Raw genomic sequence first — 19,375 nt, forward strand, 5'->3', positions numbered from 1 at the left:
GCACCGGTCCTAGCAGAGCCACCACGAGCTGAAAGCCCAGGAGTCTGGGAGGGTGGGGACCTGCGATGAGCACAAAAGCCTGCTGGGCCAGGGCCCTGGGCCCTGGGAAAGGTATGGGAGACTCAGGCTCCGCACCTGGCCTTAACTCCCACGTGAATCCAGCATCTGAGCCCCTCTCACCGCCTCCTTGCCCCCACCTCAGTCTGAGCCTCTGTCACAGCCTAGGCTATTTCCTTCCTTGTCCCTGTAATCAATTTTCTTTTGGTAAAATATATAACAGAAGTTGTCATCTTAACCGTTTGTGTTTGTTTTTTATTGGAGTATAACTGGTTCACAGTGTTGTGTTAGTTCTGCTGTATCACAGCGTGAATCAGATACCTGAATACATACACCCCCCGCCTCCTGAGCCTCCCTCCCACCCTCCCTAGCCCACCCCTCTGGGTCATCACAGAGCACCGAGCTGAGCTCCCTGCGCTGCATGACAGCTTCCCACCAGCTATCTGTCCTCACAAGGGCACAATGCACCTGCCTTAGTTACAGTCTCTGTGTAACTATCACCACTGTCTGTTTCTAAAACTTCCATCATTTTGAATAGAACTCTGTAGGCACGAGGTAATATGCCCCCCTTTCCCTTTTCTCCCCCAGCCCTGGTAACCTCTAACCCACTTTCCATCTGTGAATTTGCCTACTCTCAATATTTCACAGAACTGGAATCATAACGTTTGTCCCTTTGTGTCTGTCTTCTTTCACTTAGCATAATGTTTGCAAGGTTCGTCCATGTTGTAGCCTGTGTCAGAACTTCATTCCTATTTATGGCTGAATAATACCCCTTGGTATAGATAGATCACATTTTGTTTATACATTCATCTGCGGATGAATACCCTGCAGTCCATTTGTCTGCAACAGCTAGAATGATCCTGGGAAAATAATACTCACTGTGGCACAAGTTTGTTTAAACCCTCCTCCTGCTGCTGCTAAGTCACTTCAGTCATGTCCGACTCTGTGCAACCCCATAGACGTCAGCCCACCAGGCTCCGCCGCCCTTGGGATTCTCCAGTCAAGAACACTGGAGTGGGTTGCCATTTCCTTCTCCAATGCATGAAAGTGAAAAGTGAAAGCGAAGTTGCTCAGTCTTGTCCAACTCTTAGCGACCACATGGACTGCAGCCTACCAGGCTCCTCCATCCATGGGACTTTCCAGGCAAGAGTACTGGAGTGGGGTGCCATTGCCTTCTCCATTAAACCCTCCTATGGTTCCTTAATTCATTCAGAGCTGTGGACTTTATCCTGCCAGGCTCCTCTGTGCATGGAATTCTCCAGGCAAGAATACTGGAGCCATTTACTTCTCCAGGGGATCTTCCTGACCTAGGGATCAAACATGGGTCTCCTGCATTGCAGACAGATTATCATTTGAGCCATCAGGGAAGCCCTTATTATGGCTACAGAGCCCTAAAGAATTCGTTCTCATTCTATGAATATGTGTGTGCTTGCACACACACACACACACGCATCATTACCTCTGTACCCTTCCAACCTTATCCCTCCCCATTCTCTCCACTCCTTGCTGTTCTATGAACACATCGGACTCACTCTCACCTCAGGGCCTTTGCACATGCTGTTCCTTCTGCCTGCAATGCCTCCCGCTCCCCAGACATCTGCATGGCTAACACCCTTGTTTCCATCCGGTTTTTGCTCAGCTGTCACCTTCTCATAAGGCTCATCGTGAACACCCTGTCTAAAACTGCAACCTGCCTCCTCTACATGCATCATTCCTGATCCCCCTCATCATGGTCTAGTTTCCATAGCACTTGTCACTTTCTAACGTGTTATACAATTTGTTATTTCCATTGTTTATTATCTGCATCCCATCTCTAGAACGTGAGCTCCTTGAGGATGAGGATTTTTTTTTTTTGGTCTGTTGTGTTCATCGGTATATCTGAAGTACGTTAACAGTGGCTGGTGTGCAGTAGGCACTCAGTAAATGCTTGTTGAATAAATGAATATGAGTTGGGGCAGGTTGCTACACTTCTCTGAGCTCCTGTTTTCCCATCTGTGAATCAGGGATTATGACCCATCCTTGGGGTGGGGTTGTCACAGTGGGTATCAGATAATGACTGTCACCTCCCTTTGTAAATCATAAAGCATTGAGCACGTAAGAGGGAGATAGAAAAAGAAATCTGATCTTCACTGAGTACACTCGAGGCCAGATGCTTCCCATGACGTACCTCATTTTATCTCCATTTTACAGATGAGGAAACTAAGGCTCAGGGAGGTGAAATAATGCCGCTGGCAATGTGAAAGTGTCAGAGCTTCAACCCAGCTACCTGGCTTTTTCTGTAAGTTGCTTACAGCTCTGATTATTTCATAAGCTTAAGAAAAAACTCCACCTTCTCCAGGGACAACTCTGAGCCCAGGGGAATGGTAATGAGGATGAAGATGTGAATAATAGCCTCCTTTTATTAAAAGCTTCCTACACATGTCAGGCTCACTTTACTATGTGCCAGATGCTGTGCGTATGCTCTGCTCATAAGATAGCAGGAAACTGGTGTCATTATTCCCTGTAACAGGAGAAATCTGAGGATCCGAGAGGTCAGACCACTTGTGTGGGTCCACACAGCTAAGGAATAGCAGAGACAGCATTTGAGCCCGAAGCAATCCAGCTCCCATGACCTCGAAAGAGACCTTGACCTTGTAGATGTGGTTTATTTAATGCCACATAAGCTGCCACACCCAACCCCATGACCATCCCCAGGGGCCTCCCCACTCCAAGCCAACCCAAGAGGCTGCTTTTGTAGGTAAGGGGGCAAGCACACCACCAGCCCCCCATGACTGCCCCTCTGTGTGTACAGCAGGATATGGAAGGAATAAGGAGCCAGTGGGAACCTGGATGGGGATCCCACGAGCCTGCACTGCCAACAAAGACAAATGAATAGACTGCTCAGCAAACCAGGGCACTTCCACCCCAGAGCAGAACTGTCACTGGTAAATAAATCATCGGAGTTCCACTCTGGATGTGCCAATTTCAGCGGGAAAAGATGAGCGCATTTATCTGCCTGGTGACACCCTGGCTGTCTTCAGGCAGTGATGGGGTATGAAAATATTCCCAGCTTGCACTCTGCCCAGGGCTGCTTCCAGAGCAAGGGTGGTGGGGGTGGAGGGTGGGGAGAGGGTCTCATAGGAGGAATGGTGTTTGCCTCAGACTTCCAGTGGTTGCCCAGATGCACAGTCCTAATGCTTTCTATGTGCTTTTAGGCAATCATAGTCATAGTAATCTCTCTCTTTAGTCACTAACTCATGTCCGACTCTTGCAACCCCATGGACTATATGTAGCCTGCCAGGCTCCTCTGTCCATGGGATTCTCCAGGCAAGTATACTGGAATGGGTTGCCATTTCCTTCTCCAAGTCATAGTAATAGTTAGCATCTATAGTTAGCATCTATTGAGAGCATACTGTGTGCCAAGCGTGACGGTTTTTTAACTATAAATTACCTCACTAACTGGCTAAAAATAAAATACTGTTGAGGAGTCTGTTTCATAGGAAAATCACTCCTTTGAGGGTGTCTATTCTTTATCATGGGCTTCCCTGGTGGCTCAGATGGTAAAGAGTCCACCTGCAAAGCAGGGGACCTAGGTTCTATTCCTGGGTGGGGAAGATCCCCTGGAGAAAGGAATGGTTGCCCACTCCAATATTCTTGCACAGAGAATCCTATATACAGAGGAACCTGGTGGGCTACCATCCATTATTCTCAAGCATCAAATTATGTCTACAATAGGTGGTCCAGTCCAGGGAACCTCCCAAGGACTTCACTAACTTCCCATTATCCCTGGCAGTAATATCTACCACATGCAGCTTCTCCTCTCTGTGGTTGGATCCTGGAGGAAAAAAAAAAAAAATTGTTTTTTAAAGGAGACAATTGGAGATAAGGAAGGGAAGGAGACCAAGCAGGAAGCAGAAGAGGAGGATGTGGAAAAGCCAGCCTGTGGGGAAGGGAAGGATGGCCCAGGTCCAGGGCACCGGGACCTCAGAGCTGAGTTCTTGCCATTCAGAGGAACCTGGTCATGCTGTCTTGCCAAGTTCTGCTGTGCCCTGCCAAAACATTATTGTCTTGGTGGAAAAAGCTACTAAAATCCATCATCCTTAGGAGGGGTTCCCAGAACCCTGCTGAGTCAGTGTTAGATCAGTGGAGTGGACAGGGTTGAGGAGGAGGCGGCACTAGGCAGGCACTTAGCAGGTTGATGTCACACAGTTCTCAAAGCAACCCCACTTGACGGAGGAGCCTAAGGTGAGGGAACTTGCCCACAAACTCATGCCACGGGTGGAATTTTATCATCAGGTCTCCCCAGATGTTTGCCATTGCAATTTTCCGAGCCCTGACTGTCTGGGGGAAGCCACAGGTGGGCCCTCCTTAGATACCTGTCCACCAAAACCCTCCTCAGTCCTGTCACAGGACAGCTCGTCCTGCAGCCAAGACTCTAAGTAGCCCCTGAAGCCTTCTCCATCTCTTACCTCTTTGGGTTCAGGGAATAAATCATCGACAACCAGAAATCAGCAACAATAAAAAATGAGGTGGCATTGTCTTTATTAATAAGATCATAATAAATTAGGTTACAAAATAGCATGTGCGATATGATCCCATTTGCATAAAAGCAAAAGCCTTGGAGAAAAATAGGTACCTACTGTGAACAATGATTTTTTTTTTGAAGTAGGGGAAGGAAGATTTATGGATGGTTTTTATCTTATTTTAGCTTATACATACTTTCTGACTTACCAACAATGTCCATGTGGTACCCATCTCACTTGCAAAATAAAGAACAAAATAAAAACATCATTTTCCCCTCGAAAGAAAGAATGACACTAATACTTTGGGAAACTTCTATAAAACTGCTGCTGCAGAACAGAGCAAGCATCTGCATTAATGGCTGGCTTTGTTCTCCCACTGGGCTTTGTGCTTACGTTTTGTTTTTATAATGTTTTTCAGGGAACATAATGTAGCCAGATCTGGGCTCTAAGCAATAGCATGATGGTGGAACAGATAAATAGGTAGGCCATCAGAATTTCCATTATTTTTGTTTCTGTGTGGTGTAGAGAAAGGAAAAGAGGCCTGTCCTTGTGATTCACTATTTCCTTTTCCTCTTCTGCCTGTAGCTTCTAATATTCAAACAGATCAGTTCAGTTCAGTTCATTCGCTCAGTCGTGTCTTTGTGACCCCATGGACTGCAGCATGCCAGGCTTCTCTGTCCATCACCAACTCCCAGAGCTTGCTCAAACTCAGGTCGATTGAGTTGGTGATGCCATTCAACCATCTCATCCTCTGTCATCCCCTTCTCCTGCCTTCAATCTTTCCCAGCATCAGAGTCTTTTCCAAAGAGTCAGTTCTTTGCATCAGGTGGCCAAAGTATTCAAACGTATGGGCCATCAAATTCCCTAGTAGCTCCTGGAGTTCTTCCTTCCTTTAAAGCCCCAAATACTCAATCTCCACTAACCAGCCCCTACCTTGAAGATGGTTTCTTTGTTCATTGATTCAATAAAGCTCATAGAAAGTCAACTTTGTGGGAGAACATATAGTCCAACAGCCGAGACACTGGGCTCTAACATTCAGACACTGGAGTTCAAATCCCACTCTGGTTGAGTTCACCTTCCTACGCTGCCTGAGTTCAAATCCCCACTCTGCCCTTGACTAACTAGATGATCTTGGGCGACTCACTCCGCCTGTCTGAGCCTCAGCATCCTTGTCAGTAAAAAAGCAATAATTTCTATAGCCAACTTCCCAGGGTGGTTGAAGGAAATAATGCTTACAAAGCCTTTGGAAACATGTCTTCTATTTTTCCCTCTCATGAGGTGACCAAAGGCTCAAGGTGGTCCCTGGGGACACAATGTTTTCTTTTTCTTTTAATTTTTACCAGAGTCTATTTGATTTACGATGTTGTGTTAGTCTCAGGTATACTGAAAAGTGAGTCAGTTATACATATACATATATCCACTCTTATTTAGATTCTTTTCCCACATAGGTCATTATAGAGTATTGAGGAGAGTTCCCTGTGCTACACAGTAGGTCCTTATCAGTTATCTTTTTTGTTTTGGGCCATACCATGCAGCATGTGGGATCTTTATTCCCTGATCAGGGATCAAACCCATGTTCACTGCATTAGAAGTTGGAATCTTCACCACTGGACCCCTGGGGAAGTCCCTAGTTATCGATTTTACATATGGTAGTGGGTATATGTCAATCCCAATCTCCCAATTTATCACGTCACCATTTTCCCTCTGGTAACCATAAGTTTACAACATTTTCTTATCCTCTAAGGGTTCAAATGAAGCTTACAACTTTCTAGAAGGACTGGCCTGTCCCAGGTCTCCTATAGAACTGAGAAGAGCACAGCTTCACATTGGCACAAGAGACCTCAGACCAATACCTGGCTGAGAGCAGGCCACCAACACACCAGTTTTCTAAATCTGCCAGAAGTGTCTTGAAGCCTACCAATTTTCTTGAATATTTTCAATGAATATGGATATGGTCTTCCTAATAAATTAGTCTTGAACATTTTCAGTGAATATATTCTTCTCAGCAGCATCTTAAGCTCAATTTGTCTGAAGCTAAATATCATGGGAGCTGTTTGGCTTTCTTATGATGATATTCTAATGAAGAATATATTCTTGAATATCTTAAGCAGAGTCTTGAATACAATTAAAACATCCTGAATAAATTTTTGGTTAAGAGTATTCAAGAAGTATAAATTCAATGAATATCATCATTGAGCATCTTAAACTAGCACAAGTATAAGAGTGTAAGTCACTGACTGTCTTTAAGCGGGGGTGTATTCACATTCATTAACTATATTTGATAGGAATTTTCCTTAAATAAGGTTTTGGGAAATTGGCAGCGCTGACTAATTTGAGCAGTTGGTCATCAGCTACTTGATTTTTCAGAGATCTTCATATCACAGAACTGACTTTTGGCGGATTGGTCTGAATCCCTCAAAGACCACTGTGGAAGATGTCCAGAGTGCCTCCTGGAGGCCTGAGTAAGTCCACCCAGATTTGCCTCCAACCCTTTGGCTGGAGCCCTGATCTTCCAGCTCTGCCCTTGACCTCTGGGGTGCCCCCATCCTCTGGGCTCTGAAGGCAGCCCGTATTTTGAGAGGAGCATGTCATTTTCATTCTTTTTAGTATTTATGTTCCAGGAATAGGGACAAGGGACTGAGAGCCAAAACTCATATATATAACGCTAGCCCTGCATCTCAATTCTGCCCCTTCCCAGCTGTGTGGCCTTGGGCAACTAACAAACCTCCCTGAGCTTTGGTTTTCTCTTGTGTAAACAGGGTCAAACTCAGTCCAACTCTAGAGAGTCACATGGATGATTCCATGAGAGAATTCCATAAAAGTACAGAGCTTAGGCACACGGTAAGAGACTAATACAGGACAGCTTTAATTGTTTCTCTGAAAAACTCGCTTGTGGTTGTGAACGTGTCTCCTCATGTTTCTAGCCCTTACTGTCCTCATCTGTAAAACATAAATGGTGGAGTTGGATTAGATCCAAAGTCCTCAAAGTAAGGTCCGTGGACGTCAGGAATTCTCCACAACACTTTCCAGGCATCCATGAGATCAAAGCTAGTTGCCACGCCCTTCTCCAGGGGATCTTTTCAACCCAGGGATCGAACCCGGGTCTCCCACACTGCAGGCAGATTCTTTACTGTTCGAGCTACCTGGGAATCCCTTTTATAATAATACTAAAGTGTTGTTTGCTATTTTTCACCTTCATGCTCTCATGGGTATAAAGGGGAATTGTCCAGAGTCTGTAAGACCTATGATATCACAATAAACTCAGAAGTAGCCATGAGAATCCAGTCATCTTCAATTATGAGATGTTAAAGAGTTTTGCAAAAATGTAAAGCAATGTCCCTCTTCTCACTTTTTTAGGGGGGATAATATCGTTATTATCACATGTATAAACATTATAAAAATATGTTAATGTTTCATAGGCCTAATATTATTTTTATTTTTATAATGGATTTATAAATACATATTTTTTAAAAGTTGTCAGTTTTAATTTCTAATATGGTAAACAACAAAAGTTGTAACCATACAAACTGGGTCCTCATTTCAGAGTGTGAAGAAGTCCAGAGACTAATACATTTGAGAAGATCTGGATTAGATTGTTTCAGAAGGCCCAAGAATCTGGGGATGTTATATGGCAGGCAGTTAATATATGTTGCCCATTCATCTGCATTCATTCATTCATTCTAGAGCATGTATTTAGTGAGTGCTTCCTATGTGCCAGGCACTTTGCTAGACACTGGGGCTGTGATGTGGAACAACACATAGTTCCTGGTAGGGAAGAGGCCAGTGGGGGTGTTCTTTGGGTGAAACAGGCAGATCTTAGGATGGTCCTTATAGACAACAGGAGGGAGACTCGTGTGGGCTAGGAGCAGAAAGAGGAAGACATCCCAGGCAAGGAAGCCAGCATCAGTGAAGCAAGGCAGTGAGCATGCTCAGTGTGGTTTGCCGGAGCAGGCTTGCGTGCTAAGAGAGAGACTCAAGCCAAGAATTAAGACGAGGGTGTTTGGGGGTGCACAGGGGATGAAGAACCGAGTATGTTGAGTAGTGATTCAAGAACGAGGATCTTGGGACTTCCCTGGCAGTCCAGTGGTTAAGAATCCACCTTCCACACATTTGAGCCAGTCTAGTGAGGCAGGAGCACCTAGAAGCCTGTTACATGGAGTAAAGTAAGTCAGAAAGAGAAAAACAAATATCGCATATTCACACACATATATGGAACCTATAAAAATGGTACAGATGAACATATTTGCAGGGCAGTAATAGAGACGCAGACATAGAGAACAGATTTTGGATACAGCAGGGGAAGGAGAGGATGTGACAAACAGAGAGTAGACTTGAAACATACACATTACCATATGTAAAACAGGTAGATAATGGAAATTTGCTGTGTAACACAGGGCTCTCAATAAAGTACTCTGTGACAACCTGGAGGGGTGGGATGATGTGGGGATTGGGGGAGGGTCAAGAGGGTGGGGACATATGTATACTCATGGCTGATTCATGTTGCTGTGTGGCAAAAGCCAACACAATATTGTAAACAATTATCCTCCAATTAAAAATAAATTAAAAAAAAAAAACCATCTACCTTCCAGTGCTAGGGATGTGGGTTCTATCCCTGGTCAAGGAACTAAAACAATTTTTTTTAAGTTATTTATTTTTGATGGCACTGGGTCTTCATTGCTGCGCAAGCTTTTCTCTAGTTGTGGAAAGCAGGGGTTACTCTCTAGTTGCGGTGCGTGGGCTTCTCACCGTGGGGGCTTCTCTCATTGGGGAGCACGGGCTCTAGACTCCTGGGCTTCAGCCATTGTGGAACACAGGCTTAGTCGCTCCAAGGTGTGTGGGATCTTTCCAACCAGGGATCGAACCTGTGTCCCCTGCCTTGGCAGGCAGATTCTTAACCTCTGGCCCCCTAAAACAAATTTTTAATTAAAAAAAAAAATGAGACTCTTTGCATAGATCAGTGCCTCAGACAGAGGCAGCCAGAATGGATGTGGGGTCACCTAGAAGACATCTCAGGCTCTCTCTCCAGATCTTCAAATGTGTCCCTCCTCCCAGCTAAAACATACTGACTCACCCTCATTTCATCTTCATCTGCCTGACTCTCCTCACCCGCCAGCACTCTGCTCCCTCTAACCATGAAGGAAGCCTATATTAGTAGGCTTTCTGCTAAGTCGCTTCAGTCGTGTCCGACTCTGTGGGACCCCATAGACGGCAGCCCACCAGGCTGCCCCGTCCCTGGAATTCTCCAGGCAAGAACACTGGAGTGGGCTGCCATTTCCTTCTCCAGTGCATGAAAGTGAAAAGTGAAAGTGAAGTCACTCAGTCATGTCTGACTCTTAGCGACCCCATGGACCGCAGCCTACCAGGCTCCTCTGTCCTTGGGATTTTCCAGGCAAGAATACTGAAGTGGGGTGCCATTGCCTTCTCTGTCTAGTAGGCTTAGGCGGCTGTAACAAAACAGTGCAGACTGGGTGGTTTAAACAACAAGCATTTATTCCTTAAAATTCTGGAGGCTAAAATTCCAAGATCATGGTGCCCCAGATTTGGTTTCTGTTGTGACTCTTCTGTCTTGCAGAGGGCTATCTTCTGACTTCAGCCTCACCTGGCCTTTCCTTGGTGCATGCAGTGGGGAGTGGCCAGGGAAGAAGCTTGTAAGGACACTAATCCTATCAGATTAGGGCCCTGCCCTTCAGCTCAGTTTAGTTGCTCAGTCCTGTCCAACTCTTTTCGACCCCATTGACTGCAGCACGCCAGGCTTCCCTGTCCATCACCAACTCCCAGAGCTTGCTCAAACTCATGTCCATTGAGTCAGTGATATCATTCAACCATCTCATCCTCTATCGTCCCCTTCTCCTCCTGCCCTCAATCTTTCCCAGCATCAGGGTCTTTTCAAATGAATCAGCTCTTCACATCAGTTGGCCAAAGTATTGGACTTTCAGCTTCAACATCAGTCCTTCCAATGAATATTCAGGACTGATTTCCTTTAGGATGGACTGGTTGGATCTCCTTGCAGTCCAAGGGACTCTCAAGAGTCTTCTCCAACACCACAGTGCAAAAGCATCACAGCTCAAAAGCACCAGTTCCCTGCCCTTATGATCTCATTTAACCTTCATTACTTCCTTCAAAACCCATTTCTAAATGCAGCCACCGCAGGTGTTAGTGGCACTCCAACCGATGAATTTTGGGAACCACAGACCTTCAGTCTGTACCAGAGCCATTTCGAGGTGTCATCACCTCCCTGCTCTGAATTCTGCAATCCACACCCCTACTGAGAAAGGAACTGCTGGTGGGGAAAACATAAGCGTCCTCACCCCAAGAAGAGATAGAGAAAAAAAGAAAAAAATTCACCCCAGCAGCAAATATTCAGAAACTTGCCTGAGCCCTCCCAGACTTCCCACTCAAATGCAAACAGACACTGGAGGCTTCTATGCCTGTTGTCTGTTCTTAGTTTACCGGATTAAAGATATTTGCCACCAAGATGCTTTTACTAGCGGTGTGATTAGGATTTATTTTTTTCTTCAGCAGACAGTCATTCCTGGAACATAAACTTGTGGACATCTAAAGAAACACCATAGAGGAAGCCTAAGCAGGCAGCTTTTCCTCATTTTTCTCACAGGAGCTATTATCAATTCTTTTTCTCCCGCCCTCTTTGTTTTATTATGTTTTAACTACATAAAAATATTTTATGAAAAGAGAATCAGAAAACTCAGAAGACAATGAAAACCACCCACATTTCCTCTCTTCAGAAGAGGACATAACTGCTATTTTTATTTCATTTGTTTCTTTCTAGTCAACATTCCTATATTAAATATGTAGACATTTATTATATTATTATTATTATTTTACAAAAAGCCTCTCAAACTTGACTTGTATCCTCCTATTTTGTTATTGTATGAGTTTCCTTCCCTGCTGATAAACATTGGTTCCGTTTCTGATTTCTGCCTACTCTACTATTCCATTATATAGATGTGTAATCATTTATTTTCACAGCTATTTGTAAAGCCTCCCCAGATGGCCATTTTGCTTTTTTGCATTTCTTTTCCATGGGGATGGTCTTGATCCCTGTCTCCTGTACAATGTCACGAACCTCAGTCCATAGTTCATCAGGCACTCTGTCTGTCAGATCTAGTCCCTTAAATCTATTTCTCACTTCCACTGTATAATCATAAGGGATTTGGTTTAGGTCATACATGAATGGGCTACTGGTTTTCCCTACTTTCTTCAATTTAAGTCTGAATTTGGCAATAAGGGGTTCATAATCTGAGTCACAGTCAGCTCCTGGTCTTGTTTTTGCTGACTGTATAGAGCTTCCCCATCTTTGGCTGCAAAGAATATAATCAGTCTGATTTCAGTGTTGACCATCTGGTGATGTCCATATGTAGAGTCTTCTCTTGTGTTGTTGGAAGAGGGTGCTTGCTATGACCAGTGCATTCTCTTCGCAAAACTCTATTAGTCTTTGCCCTGCTTCATTCCGTATTCCAAGGCCAAATTTGCCTGTTACCCCAGGTGTTTCTTGACTTCCTACTTTTGCATTCCAGTCCCCTATAATGAAAAGGACATCTTTATGGGTGTTAATTCTAAAAGGTCTTGTAGGTCTTCATAGAACTGTTCAACTTCAGCTTCTTCAGCGTTACTGGGGCATAGGCTTGGATTACCATGATATTGAATGGTTTGCCTTGGAAACGAACAGCAATCATTCTGTCGTTTTTGAGATTGCATCCAAGTACTGCATTTCAGACTCTTTTGTTGACCATGATGGCTACTTCATTTCTTCTAAGGGATTCCTGTCCACAGTAGTAGATATAATGGTCATCTGAGTTAAATTCACCCATTCTAATCTATTTTAGTTCGCTGATTCCTAGAATGTCGACGTTCACTCTTGTCATCTCCTGTTTGATCACTTCCAATTTGCCTTGATTCATGGACCTAACATTCCAGGTTCTTATGCAATATTGCTCTTTACAGCATCGGACCTTGCTTCTATCACCAGTCACATCCACAACTGCGTATTGTTTTTGCTTTGGCTCCATCCCTTCATTCTTTCTGGAGTTATTTCTCCACTGATCTCCAGTAGCATATTGGGTACCTACAGACCTGGGGAGTCCTTCTTTCACTATCCTATCATTTTGCCTTTTCATACTGTTCATGGGGTTCTCAAGGCAAGAATACTGAAGTGGTTTGCCATTCCCTTCTCCAGTGAACCACATTCTGTCAGACCTCTCCACCATGACCTGCCCGTCTTGGGTGTCCCCACATGGCATGGCTTAGTTTCATTGAGTTAGACAAGGCTGTGGTCCGTGTGATCAGATTGACTAGTTTTCTGTGATTATGCTTTCAAATAGCTGTGAAAAGAAGAGAAGCGAAAAGCAGAAGAGAAAAGGAAAGATATAAGCATCTGAATGCAGAGTTCCAAAGACTAGCAAGAAGAGATAAGAAAGCCTTCCTCAGTAATCAATGCAAAGAAATAGAGGAAAACAACAGAATGGGAAAGACTAGAGATCTCTTCAAGAAAATTAGAGATACCAAGGAAACATTTCATGCAAAGATGGGCTCGATAAAGGACAGAAATGGTATGGACCCAACAGAAGCAGAAGATATTAAGAAGAGGTGGCAAGAATACACAGAAGAACTGTACAAAAAAGATCTTCACGACCCAGATAATTACAATAGTGTGATCACTCACCTAGAGCCAGACATCCTGGAATGTGAAGTTAAGTGGGTCTTAGAAAGCATCACTATGAACAAAGCTAGTGGAGGTGATGGAATTCCAGTTGAGCTATTTAAAATCCTGAAAGATGATGCTGTGAAAGTGCTGCACTCAATATGCCAGCAAATTTGGAAAACTCAGCAGTGGGCACAGGACTGGAAAAGGTCAGTTTTCATTCCAATCCCAAAGAAAGGCAATGCCAAAGAATGCTCAAACTACTGCACAATTGTACTCATCTCACACACTAGTAAAGTAATGCTGAAAATTCTCCAAGCCAGGCTTCAGCAGTACTTGAACTGTGAACTTCCAGATATTCAAGCTGGTTTTAGAAAAGGCAGAGGAACCAAAGATCAAATTTCCAACATCCGCTGGGTCATCAAAAAAGCAAGAGAGTTCCAGAAAAACATCTACTTCTGCTTTATTGACTATGCCAAAGCTTTTGACTGTGTAGATCACAATAAACTGTGGAAAATTCTGAAGGAGATGGGAATACCAGACCATCTGACCTGCCTCTTGAGAAATCTGTATGCAGGTCAGGAAGCAACAGTTAGAACTGGACATGGAACAACAGACTGGTTCCAAATAGGAAAAGGAGTACGTCGAGGCTGTATATTGTCACCCTGCTTATTTAACTTCTATGCAGAGTACATCATGAGAAACACTGGGCTGGAAGAAGCACAAGCTGGAATCAAGATTGCCAGGAGAAATATCAATAACCTCAGATATGCAGATGACACCACCCTTATGGCAGAAAGTGAAGAAGAAGTAAAAAGCCTCTTGATGAAGGTGAAAGAAGAGAGTGAAAAAGTTGGCTTACAGCTCAACATTCAGAAAACGAAGATCATGGCATCTGGTCCCATCACTTCATGGCAAATAGATGGGGAAACAGTGGAAACAGTGTCAGACTTTATTTCTGGGGGCTCCAAAATCACTGCAGGTGGTGATTGCAGCCATGAAATTAAAAGACACTTACTCCTTGGAAGGAAAGTTATGACCAATCTAGATAGCATACTCAAAAGCAGAGACATTACTTTGCCAACAAAGGTCCATCTAGTCAAGGCTATGGTTTTTCCAGTGGTCATGTATGGATGTGAGAGTTGGACTGTGAAGAAAGCTGAGCGCCGAAGAATTGATGCTTTTGAACTGTGGTGTTGGAGAAGACTCTTGAGAGTCCCTTGGACTACAAGGAGATCAAACCAGTCCATTCTAAAGGAGATCAGTCCTGGGTGTTCATTGGCATAACTGATGCTAACGCTGAAACTCCAGTACTTTGGCCACCTCCTGTGAAGAGTTGACTCATTGGAAAAGACTCTGATGCTGGGAGGAATTGGGAGCAGGAGGAGAAGGGGACGACAGAGGATGAGATGGCTGGATGGCATCACCGACTTGATGGTTTGAGTGAACTCTGGGAGTTGGTGATGGACAGGGAGGCCTGGCATGCTGTGATTCATGGGGTCGCAAAGAGTCGGGCACAACTGAGCAACTGAACTGAACTGAACTGAATCATTTATTTAAGCACAGTTCTTGTTGAGGCTCATTTAAATTGTTTTCAATCTTTTATGCTTATAAATGAAGCTGATATAACCATCTGGTAACTAAATATTTGTACTCAGTCACTCTTTCATTCTGAGGGTAAATTCTTGCTGCTGCTAAGTCACTTCAGTCGTGTCCAACTCTGTACGACCCCAAAGATGGCAGCCCACCAGGCTCCCCCGTCCCTGGGATTCTCCAGGTAAGAACACTGGAGTGGGTTGCCATTTCCTTCTCCAATGAGTGGAAGTGAAAAGTGAACATGAAGTCGCTCAATCGTGTCCAACTCTTAGTGACCCCATGGATTGCAGCCTACCAGGCTCCTCCATCCATGGGATTTTCCAGGCAAGAGTACTGGAGTGGGGTGCCATTGCCTTCTCCGGGGTAAATTCCTAGAACCAGTATTTTTCAGTTAATGGGTAGGCAGTCTTAGCTGGTTGCATGTTCCTAAAATATATGCACTATTTCACTATCAAAATGAAAGGGTTTCTTTTCTTCCTTTCCTTACCTCTTTTTGGGAGAGATCTTTGGAAAGACAGAGGGAGTAGTTAGAAGTTTTTAAAATATAATGATGCGGACTTCCTTAGTGGTCCAGTGGCTAAGACTCCACACTCCCAATGTACATGGTTTTCTGAAGGATATTATACTCATATAATAACAAAAAAGGAGGATACAAGTCAGGTTTGAGAGCCTTTTTGTAAGATAATAATAATAATAAATGTCCATATATTAAATATAGAAATGTTCCCTCTGGTCAGGGAACTAAGATCCCACATGCCACACAGCAAACAAACAAAAATAAGCTACCAAAAAAGTAAAATATATTAATACATTGGTGTAATACTGGGAGATTTCATTGATCATTAAATTGACATCACATCCCATATATTTTAGTACCTTGAATTCAGCTGGCTTTTATTAAATGTAAAACATCATCAAGTTTAAAATGCATCATTATTTTACGTAAAATTAAGAAATAAATTTTTAAAATCTCTTCCAATTAAGTCACTGTGCAATGCCTTCATCGTCCTTTTAAATACTTTGATTGATCACACCATCCTTTGAAAGTCCCTTCATCTGTTCCCAGGGATTTGGCAACTTCTTTTTACCTCTTGTTGCTTGGCTTGATGTGACAAGAAAACCTTTAGCATGTATCTAAGTGACAGAATGCAATACAGCTTCATCTATCATGGTTTCTTCCTTTTTAGGGGTTCCGTCAAGATCTGGTTGTTACTTTGCAAGAAAATATGAAACTGGAGTTGTTCCCTCAGACAAGAATTTGCTTCATGATGACCAGATCTCCACCCCTCTGCTGTGCTTGGGCATCTTTCTATGCACACAGAAACTTCCCATTCAATGCTGACTCTTATCATGGCATCATCTTTCTGAAAATATGTTAATGGTGATTGAAATCAACATGTGGAAGCTGGGCAGTGTACATAACTCAGTTGAAGTAAGGACCGTCTGAACAGCTAGGACCAAGTTGGCTTGGGTACAGGGAGTGAAATGAGATCACACCAAAATGCATCTCAGTTTCAGGGATGTTAAAATCAGAAAAAGCGTGCATCTTAGAATGGATGCAGTAGGACTAGTGAGAGCCTCACAAAGTTAAAAGAGATAAATATTAACACAAGTGTGCTGGTAATTTTGCTCCCCTTTCCACTCAGTGTGCCCCAGAATAGCCCTGAGACGGGAAATGTAGACCTATTGAATCTCCTGTGGGGGTCATTTCTCACTTGTCTCAGGATGAGATTAGCTTTGCCACACTGAGGGTGGCTGTAGAGTTTAAAGATACACAGATACATGTATCTATTGATATTTTGTAGAGAGATGGATATAGACATAGATCAACATGAAAGCTAAGCCGAAACCCAAGAAACAGCCTTCTTCTCCAATTTTGAAGGAAAACTTAGTGAGAGACGATGTGTAGTTCTCCAATATAATGCCTCTTAAGAGATTTTCACAGGCAATTTTGAATTTTGCGATTGTCACTTTTTGTTGTTAATTCAGGATAGAGCTGGGACATAGGAGGAAAGAAGGAAAAAAGGGGCAAAAGAACGTGAGCATAGGGAGAGAAGATGGAAAAAACTGGGGAGAAAAGACCATACCCCATTGGGCCACATCTGAGTGGAATTCTAGAGTAACTGAAAGGAATTCAAAGGAAAAAGTCATTTTTGCCTCAATCTTCAGACTTCCCATTTGTTTGAGACTAGCCACCTGTATGCTTGTTATTATTTTTATTATTTTGATATCTATGTGCCCTTCCAGATGCTATGACATGCAATAGCAAGAAACTTTTCTTGAATGGCCACCAGACCTTACAAGATCAAAGCACTGTGATAAGGGCTTTGCTGACTTCTTCATCCATTCCCCATGGCAACCTTATGAATTAGGAATTACTGATTTCCATGGTATAGATGAAGAAACTGAGATTTTGGGAGACCAAGAAACTAGCCTAAGACCACAAGTTGGGAAATAGAGAGGAAGTCAAGTGAGGAGGAGACGTGAATGGGACGAGGAGACAGGATCCCTGTTTGTATCATGTCTTACTTATTGCTGCATCACAAATTACCCCAAACTTAGAGGCTTGTGGGAATTCTGTACTTTCCACTTAATTTTTTCAGTAAATCTAAAACTGCTCCAAAATTGTATATTAGTTTTAAAGCATATATCCTTGAAAATCCACCATGCAAAAACAACCACTTTTCAGTGATTAAACTTTCATTCTCGTTTCCATGCAAATGTATTTATGTATGCAATGAGCCTTTGCTCAGCAAGGGCATGCCCATTTTTAAGAGTTTCAGTACAAAAGGTGAAACCCCAGGAAACATGAGTGGAGGGGGACCCCTGCACCCTGAGCAACACTGGAACTCCCCCCAGGCTCGCAGGGAACTTTTATTCCTTTTATTCTCGCAGCAAGTGGCAGGTGCTGAGGGACGTCTGGCTGGCTGCCTGCTGTACCTGGCTTTGTAGAGAGGGATCAGGGGACAGAGTTCACCTTGGCTTCAGCCTCTGAGGCCCAGGCCTGGCTGTCTCTACAGACTTCAGCTGGGGAGAATCGGAGTGGAGGCCGAGAGGCGCTCAAGGCAGATGAGTTCTGGCTTTTCTCCAGGATTAACAGTTGTCAGTAAAGCTCCTGCAAAGTCTCGTCAGGATCAAGTCCTGCGGCCACTCCACGTCTGCCCCCAACCCTGGCCCTCCTGAAACTGTACCAATCAAAGTCAATTCGACAAGAGTCCCACGCATGATTCCAGTCCTAGGGCAAGACAGCCCAGAGCGGGGACAGCAAGCCGGCCATCAGAAAGATATTTGAAAGTGCAGAGCTAATGGTGAGTGACCCTGGATAAACAATCTTCCTCCAAACTATAAGGTTGAAAACAGCCTAAACCTTTAAGAGTGCTGGTAAGAAACCTAAAACAGAATGGATGAGAGGGTAAGCCCCACTCAGTTCAGTTCAGTTCAGTCGCTCAGTCGTGTCCGACTCTTTGCGACCCCATGAATCGCAGCACGCCAGGCCTCCCTGTCCATCACCAACTCCCAGAGTTCACTCAGACTCACTTCCATCGAGTCAGTGATGCCATCCAGCCATCTCATCCTCTGTCGTCCCCTTCTCCTCCTGCCCCCAATTCCTCCCAGCATCAGAGTCTTTGCCAATGAGTCAACTCTTCGAATGAAGTGGCCAAAGTACTGGAGTTTCAGCTTTAGCATCATTCCTTCCAAAGAAATCCCAGGGCTGATCTCCTTCAGAATGGACCGGTTGGATCTCCTTGCAGTCCAAGGGACTCTCAAGAGTCTTTTCCAACACCACAGTTCAAAAGCATCAATTCTTCAGCGCTCAGCCTTCTTCACAGTCCAACTCTCACATCCATACATGACCACAGGAAAAACCATAGCCTTGACTAGACGGACCTTTGTTGGCAAAGTAATGTCTCTGCTTTTGAATATGCTATCTAGATTGGTCATAACTTTCCTTCCAAGGAGTAAGCATCTTTTAATTTCATGGCTGCAGTCACTATCTGCAGTGATTTTGGAGCCCCAGAAATAAAGTCTGACACTGTTTCCACTGTTATCCCATCTATTTCCCATGAAGTGATGGGACCAGATGCCATGATCTTCATTTTCTGAATGTTGAGTTGTAAGCCAACTTTTTCACTTTCTTCTTTTACCTTCATCAAGAGGCTTTTTAGTTCCTCTTCACTTTCTGCCATAAGGGTGGTGTCATCTGCATATCTGAGGTTATTGATATTTCTCCTGGCAATCTTGATTCCAGCTTGTGCTTCTTCCAGCCCAACGTTTCCCATGATGTACTCTGCATATAAGTTAAATAAGCAGGGTGACAATATACAGCCTCGATGTACTCCTTTTCCTATTTGGAACCAGTCTGTTGTTCCATGTCCAGTTCTAACTGTTGCTTCCTGACCTGCATACAGATTTCTCAAGAGGCAGGTCAGGTGGTCTGGTATTCCCATCTCTTGAAGAATTTTCCATGGTTTATTGTGATCCACACATTCAAAGGCTTTGGCATAGTCAATAAAGCAGCAATAGATGTTTTTCTGGAACTCTCTTGCTTTTTTCATGATCC

General features: G+C 43.8%; 1 long non-coding RNA gene across 1 annotated transcript; it reads left to right on the top strand.

Moving 5' to 3' along the window:
• The first annotated feature begins 4,976 nt into the window (after positions 1-4,976).
• LOC138991482 (uncharacterized) lies at positions 4,977-19,055 on the top strand. The gene is made up of 3 exons (XR_011467441.1): positions 4,977-5,039; positions 6,927-7,021; positions 16,002-19,055. It is a non-coding gene; the product is annotated as an uncharacterized lncRNA (long non-coding RNA).
• Positions 19,056-19,375: the final 320 nt, after the last annotated feature.

The sequence above is a fragment of the Bos mutus genome, chromosome 17 (assembly GCF_027580195.1).
Source record: "Bos mutus isolate GX-2022 chromosome 17, NWIPB_WYAK_1.1, whole genome shotgun sequence".
Lineage (NCBI taxonomy): Eukaryota > Metazoa > Chordata > Mammalia > Artiodactyla > Bovidae > Bos > Bos mutus.